Here is a 6546-nt window from a genome sequence, read left to right on the forward strand (position 1 = left end):
GCACTTATTTTTTTCTCTTCTGTGATTGGATGTTTGGGAGATCATTGAGGCCAAAGGCAAAAAAGCAAATATCCCAGGATAAAACCTGGGAGGAAGCTATGTGAGAAACCACTTTGTGATTAGTGCAGTCATCTCGCTGAGTTAAACCTTTGTTTTCATTCAGCAGTTTGGAAACACTGTTTTTGTAGAATTTGTGAAGGGATATTTGGGAGCATATTGAAGTCTATGGTGAAAAAGAACACATCTTCAGATAAAAATGAAAAAGAATCTTTCTGAGAAACTGCTTTCTGATGTGTGCATTCAGTTCACAGAGTTAAAACTTTCCTTGGATTCAACAGTTTGGAAGCACTGTTTTTGTCCATTCTGTTAATGCACATTTGGGAATTCATTGAGGTCAAAGGTGAAAAAATGAACATCGCAGGATAAAAACTAAGAGGAAGACATCTGAGAAATTGCTTTGTGATGTGTGCATTCATGTTGCTTGGTTGAATCTGTTTTATAATTCAGTAGTTTGGTAACACTATTTTTTTGCATTCTGGGAATGGACATTTGGGACATCATTGAGGACAAGGGTGACAAAGCAAATGTGTCACGATAAAAACAAAGATGAAACTATACGAAAAACTGCTTTGTGATGTATGCATTCATCTCACAGGCTTAAAACTTTCTTTTCATTCAGCTGTTTGCAAACACTGCTTTTGCTTTCTGAGAAACTGCTTTGTGATTGTACATTCATCTCACAGAGTTAAATCTTTCTTCTGATTCAGCAGTTTAGGAACACTGTTTTTGTCCATTCTTCGAATGGTCATTAGGGAGCTCATGGAGGCCAATGACAAAACTCGAATGTCCCAGTATAAAAACTAAGAGGAAGCTCTCTGAGAAACAGCTATGTGATATGTACATTCATCTCACAGAGGCAAAGCTTTCTTTTCATTCAGCAGTTTGGAAACACTGTTTTTGTAGCATCTGCAAAGGAATTTTTGGGAGTGCAATGAGGCCTAGGGTGAAAAAGAAAATATCTTCAGATAAAAACTAGAAAGAAACTTTCTGAGAAACTGCTTTCTGATGTGTGCATTCATATCAGAGAGGTAAAATTTTCCTTTGATTCAGCGGTTTGGAGGCACTGTTTGTTTCCATTCTGTTCATGTACTGTTGGGAGTTCATTGAGGTCAATGGTGAAAAAGCGAATGTCCCAGGATAAAAACTAAGAGGAAGGAATCTGAGAAACTTCTTTGTATGTGTGCATTCTTAGTGTTGAGTTGAATCTGTCTTTTGATTCAGTAGTCTGGAAACACTGTTCTTGTCCTTTTTGGAAATAGACATTTGGGAGCTCATTGAGGACAAAGGCGACAAAGCAAATGTCCCAGGATAAAAACAAAGAGAAAGCTATCTAAGAAACCTCTTTGTGATGTGTGTGTTCTTCTCATGGAATTAACTTTTCTTTTCATTCAGCAGCTTGGAAACACTGTTTTGTACAATCTGTGAAGGGACATTTTGGAGTGTGTTGAGGTATAGGGTGAAAAAGAAAATAACTTCAGGTATAAACCAGAAAGAAGTTTTCTGAGAAACTGCTCTGTGTTGTGTGCATGCATACACAGATTAAAACTTTCTTTTGATTCAGCAATTGGGAAACACTGTTTTTATTTCCATTCTGCGAATGGACATTTTGGGGTTCATTGAGGCTGTGGCAAAAAGGCAACATTCCAGCATAAAAACTGCAAGGAAGCTATCTGGGAAACTGCTTTGTGGTGTGTGCCTTCTTCTCTCAGAGGTAAATCTTTCTTTTGACTCAGCAGTTTGAAAACATTGTTTTTGTTCCTTCTGTGAATGGACTTTTAAGAACTCATTGAGGTCAATGGTGAAAAAGAAAATATGCCAGGACAAAACAAGAAGGAAGCTATCTGGGAAACCGCTTTGTGATGTTTGCATTCATCTCATAGAATTAAATCTTACTTTTCATCCAATAGGTTGGAGACATAGTTTTTGTAGAACCTCCAAGGGGATATTTGGGAGTGCATAGGGGCAATGGTGAAAATGCGAATATCTCAGTATAAAAAAATAGAAAGAAGATTGTTTAGAAACTGTTTTGTGATGTGTGCTTTCATCTCACAGAGTTAAAGGTTTCTTTTGATTCAGCAGTTTGGAAACACTGTTTTTGTCCATTTTGTGAATGGATATTTTTGAGCTCATTGAGGCCAAAGGAGCAAAAGCAAATATTCCAGGATAAAAACTGGAAGGAAGTGATCCAAGATACTGCATTGTAATTTGTGCATTCATTCTGCAGAGATAAACTTTTGTTTTGATTCACCGGTTTGGAAACATTGTTTTTGTCCATTCTGGGAGTGGAGGTTTGGGTACCATTTGAGGCCATTAGCAAAAACGGAAAATCCCAGAATTAAAACCAGAGAGAAGTTTTCTGAGAAACTGCTTTTTGATGTGTGCATTCATCTCACAGAGTTAAACATTTATTTTGATTCAGCCATCTTGAAACACAGTTTTTCTCCATTCTGTAAATGGACATTTGGGAGCTACTTGAGGCCAATGATGAAAAAGATAATATCCCAGTATAAAACCTAGAAGGAAGCTATCTTAGAAACTGCTTTGTGATGTGTGCTGTCATCTTGCTGAGTTAAACATTTCTTTTCTCTCTACAGTTTAGAAACACTGCTTTGTCCATTCTGCGAATGGACATTTGGGAACTCATTGAGGCCAATGGTGAAAAAAGGAATATCCCAAGATAAAAACTAGAAGGAATCTACCTGAGACACCGGTTTGTGATGTATGTATTAATCTCACAGGGTTAAATTTTCTTTTCAATCCACAGTTTGTAAACACTGATTTAGTAGAATCTGCAAAGGGATATTTGGGAACCCACTGAGGCTTCTTGTGAAAAAAATAAATCTTCAGATAACAATTAGAAAGAAGCTTTCTGAGAAACTGATTTGCTTTGTGATGTGTGCATTCATCTTGTAGAATTAAACCTTACATTTCATTCAGCAGTTTGGAAACACTGTTTTTCTGGAATCTACGAAGGGATATCTGGGAGCACATTGAGGCCTATGATGAAAAGGAAAATATTTTCTTTTTTTTTTTTTTTTTTTTTGATTGAGATAGTTTATTTATGTGTATGCTTATATATTTCCAAAAATTAATTCAATGTCCTCTTACAGTAATCAAAATTAGTTAACAGGGCAGGCACAGTGGTTCACACCTGTAATCCCAACACTTTGGGAAGCCGAGTTTGGGGTTAGGAGTTTGAGACCAGCTCGGCCAACATGATGAAACTCTACTAAAAGTACAAAATCAGCCGGGCATGGTGGTGCACGTCTGTAATCCCATCTCCTCAGCAGGCTGAGGCAGGAAAATTGCTTGAACCCAGGAGGCGGAGGCTGCAGTGAGCTGAGATTGTTGCCACTCACTCCAGCCTCAGCAACACAGCAAAGCTCTATCTAAAAAAAAAATTAGTTAACAGTCTGAGATTAACTATTTTAGCAAGGAAACACATTTAACCAAATATGGCAGTAAACTGGAACCTTTCTGTTATTGCTTCGATACGGGAATGTTTCACAAAAATTGTCTGTTTCTTCAATAAATACTAAGATTCTTTTGTCCTAGAGAGCATTCCTGTATTTTGAGTTAATAATCTCATTGCTCTCTTTATAAAATAAAAATAAACAATGTATCTATAAGGCTTAGTTTGCAATTTTCCACTGCATAATTTATTCACATTTAAAACTATATTTTTTATAGTTATATGTCAAAAAATAGTGACTAGGTTTTATGGCTTAAAATATAAATGAGGAAAACAGACATTTGCCATACAAATGGCTGGTTTTAATTTTTTTAGAGGAAATACTCTAAAAAAAAAGAGCTCCAAAATATTTAACAGAATTTCCAGCAATGATTATTTCTAAAATGTAAAGATTTGAAACATAATTTATACAAAACTAAAAAACAGAAGGATTCATTCTTGCTTTTTCCTTTTTTAAAAAATCCAGACAATTTGTCACAAGAAAGTTCGGCATGTTGATAGCAGCTGTAGCCTCAGTCACCCTCGGAACTGCTGCCCCTCCTCATGAAGACAGAGCGCCGCACTGAGGACAGCAACATGTCTTCAATCGGCTTCTTGGGGTTTTCCTCCAGGTCCGTCATAATTGCTCCAGATTCAGACAGTTTCCATTCCAATTCATCTCTTGTCAGGTTCATGCCGCCAAACACCAGAGGACCAATAAACTGAGCCTTGATATCTCCTTCCAGGTAAACAAATATCGTGGGCAGATTCCTATCCGGATAATTGGGTATGCAGGTTGTTGAAATGGCTTTGATAAATTTGACATCAGGAAACTTCCTGGCAAGTCCACTGAGGTGCTGATTTATCAGGGCACACAGGGGAATTCCTTGTTTGTAAAGGTGCAAGACGACCCACAAGCCCTCGCCAGCTTTGGTAACTTCTTGAACATAATCCTTCCCTGAGATCTCTAAAACTTCTCCAAATTTATTCTTCAGTTTAGTTGCTTTCCACTCAGCCAGTCTCTGCCGTCTGTACATTTCAATAGCACGTTTATCCTCCTCATTAAACTCATCTTCATGATCCTCCAGCTCTTCCAAAGTCATATCTTCATATGTTTTCACCACTGACTGCTGGAGGATGTGCTGCTCCTCATCTGACTCCTCTTCCAGTTCTTTCAGACTTTCCTTGCGGGGTAAGATACCCTTTTTGCATAAGATGTCATTCCACTCAGTGTCTGCGTTGGGGTCCTGCATCTTGTCTCCAGTTGCTCAAGCCAGCTGTGCCAAGGAAAATATTTTCACACAAAAACTATAAAGAGGGTTTCTGAGAACCTGGTTTATGATGTGTGCATTCATCCCAAAGAGTTAAATCTTTCTTTTGATACACCAGTTTTGAAACACTGTTTTTGTCCATTCTGTGAATGGACATTTTGGGGTGCATGGAGGCCAAAGGCAAAAAAGTGAATACCCCAGGATAAAAACAAGAAGGAAGCGATCTGACAAATCACTTTGTGATGTGCACTTTCATCTCACAGAGTTAAACCTTTCTTTTGATTCAGAATCTTGGAAACAATGTTTTTGTCCATTCTGCGAATGGACATTTGGGAGCTAATTGAGGCTAATGGTGAAAAAGCAAATATTCCAGTTTAAAAACTGGAAGGAAGCTATCTGAGAAACTGCTTCATGATGTTTGCTTTCATCTTGCCAAGTTAAATCTTTCTTTTCATTCAGTGGTTTGGAAACACTATTTTTGTAGAATTTCCAAATGGACATTCTGAAACACATTGAGGCCAAAGATGAAAAATGAATATTTCAGGAGAAAAACTAGAAGGAAGGTATCTGATAAACTGCTTCATGTTGTGTGCATTAATTTCACAGAATTCAACCTTTCTTTCATTCCAGTTTGGCAATACTGTTTTAGTAGAATCTGCAAAGGGATATTTGGGAGTGCATTGAGGCTAATGGCAAAAAAAAGTAAATATCTAAAGATAAAAACTAGAAAGAAGCTTTCTAAGAAACTCTTTTGTAATGTGCACATTAATCTCACAGAGTTAAACCCTTATTTTGATTCAGCAGTTTAGAAACACTGTTCTTGTCCATTCTGCGAATGGACTTTTGGGAACTCATTGCATACAAAAGCAAAAAAGTGAATATACCAGGAAAAAAACTACAAGGAAGAGATCTGAGAAACCACTTCATGATGTGTGCATTCACTTCAAAAAGTTAAAAGTTTCTTTTCATTTAGCAGTTTCCAAACTCTGGTTTTGTAGAATCTGTGAAAAGATATTTGAGAGTGCTATGAGGCTTAGGGTGAAAAAGAAAATATCCTCAGATAAATACTAAAAAGAAGCTTTCTTAGAAACAGCTTTGTGATGTGTGCATTCATCTCATCGAGTTAAACCACTATTTTGATTCTGCAGTTTGGAAACACTGTTTTTGTACATTCTGGGACTGGACATTTGGGAGCACATTGGGCCCAATGGCAAAAAAGTGAATATCTCAGGATTAAAACTAGAAGGTAAGTATTTGAGAAACCACTTCTGGCTGTGTGCATCCATCTCAGAGAGTTAAAACTTTCTTGGATTTAGCAGTTTGGAATCACAGATTTGTTTATTCTGCAAATGGACATTTGAGAGCTCATTGAGGCCAAAGGTGAAAAAGTGAATATACCAGGATAAAAACTAGAAGGAAGCTATCTGAGAAAGCACTTTGTGATGTGTGCATTCATCTTGCAGAGTTAAAATTTCCTTTTACTGATCAGTTGGGAAACATTGTTTTTGTATTTTGTGTGAATGTATATTTTGCAGATCATTGAGGCCAATGGCAAAAGGTGATTATTCCAGGATAAAAACGAAAAGGAAACTATCTGAGAAACCACTTTGTGATGTGTGCATCCATCTCACAGAATGAAACCATTCTTTTTATTCAGCCTTTTGGAAACACTGTTTTTCTTCATTCTGCGAATGGACATTTGGGAGGTCATTGAGACCAATGGTGAAAAAGCAAATAGCCCAGGATAAAAACCAGAATGAAGCA

General features: G+C 37.2%; 1 pseudogene across 1 annotated transcript; it reads right to left on the minus strand.

Moving 5' to 3' along the window:
* Positions 1 to 3812: 3812 nt before the first annotated feature.
* LOC101026455 lies at positions 3813 to 4790 on the minus strand (annotated as a pseudogene). The gene has a single exon (XR_002519964.2). The product of XR_002519964.2 is annotated as a phosducin-like protein 3 pseudogene (transcript).
* Positions 4791 to 6546: the final 1756 nt, after the last annotated feature.

The sequence above is a fragment of the Papio anubis genome, unplaced genomic scaffold, assembly GCF_008728515.1.
Source record: "Papio anubis isolate 15944 unplaced genomic scaffold, Panubis1.0 scaffold77, whole genome shotgun sequence".
Taxonomy (NCBI): Eukaryota; Metazoa; Chordata; class Mammalia; order Primates; family Cercopithecidae; genus Papio; species Papio anubis.